This window comes from Miscanthus floridulus, chromosome 8 (genome assembly GCF_019320115.1).
Source record: "Miscanthus floridulus cultivar M001 chromosome 8, ASM1932011v1, whole genome shotgun sequence".
In the NCBI taxonomy this organism is placed as follows: domain Eukaryota; kingdom Viridiplantae; phylum Streptophyta; class Magnoliopsida; order Poales; family Poaceae; genus Miscanthus; species Miscanthus floridulus.
Genome location: NC_089587.1, coordinates 33,547,132 through 33,548,384, shown reverse-complemented (window position 1 = coordinate 33,548,384; position 1,253 = coordinate 33,547,132).

The window sequence follows — 1,253 nt, the reverse complement described above, 5'->3', positions numbered from 1 at the left end:
TAAGAGGTGGACGCCTCGGGACGTGCAAAAGGCGAAGCGCCATTTCACTAATGCCGAAGAGAATGCGGCGCTAGGTGACTAAGGATAGAAGATCGATGGATTCTCTTAATAAAGGTCGTGTTTTTAGACTTAATTGAATCAAGGTTGGAAGTTTGGAATCGGCTATTTTCAAATCAGCTCTTCGGCCGAAACAAGAAGTACAATTAGGCGGCAGAGAGTATGATCAGCATCGATGCTACACAAGATATATAATACACGAATTACAAGTCTAGAACATTCTGGATTGCTTTCAACACTTCTAGCCGAATAGCATCAACTTCTATGATTTGTTGCTTATCTTCTTCGGCTAATTCAAGAATGTTCTCGAGGCTACTTCGGATGGCTCTGCCTTCTCTGACTTTGGCTAGTAGTTCCTGTTTCTTTTGTTTGATGGCATCAGGTATTTGAGCTAGGGTAGACTTATGATGATCAATGGTAGCCTTCATGTTTTCTAGCTCCCTCTCAAGTTCTGCACACTTGATTTCCAATTGAGACAACTCTGGGTCAATCCTGAGGGAGGAGTTCTTCAAATGATCAATCAGCTATATCAGCTCTTTGGCCTCTTGCCTGTTGGAGTTCCCCTTAGCTAATAAAGTTTCATGGTCGGACAGATTCCTCTAAGCCTTATTCACCTTCAGGGTCTAATCTTCAAAAGTAGATAAAGGTAATAAGACTCTAGAGAGAAATAGGGATGGATTACCCTTAATAGCCAAGAAGACACTGCATTGAATCAGTGTCTTGGACCAAATTGGCTATATTCTTCTCAAACATTGGCAATATATCTCTTAGCTGATTTCTGGTCTCTTCTGACAAAGCTTCCTTAGAGGAGGTGGATGATGAGCTAATTTCATCTTCATCAAGATACTCCTCAAGATTGAAAGAGTAGCTCAGGGCTAGAAGATTGAGTGCCTATTAGAAGCGAATTCTCTGTCCAGTGCTATGCACAAAGGGTTAACCAACCCATAGAAAAGATGGGAGTGCCATTCTTACCACTAGGAGTCAAAGAGAGTAAAAGAGAAGCTGACTCTGATCCAGTCGTGCACACAAAGGAAAGGAAGATTTGATCCCAATTGAAAGACTCTGGAGGCTTCCATCACCTCACTGATATCTTCTCTTGGCTTCAATGTGTTTTTGAAGAACAATTGACTAGGGAGTTGACCAAAACTAAACTGACGAGCTATGAAAGATGGATTGTAAAACTCATAAGTTGGAAG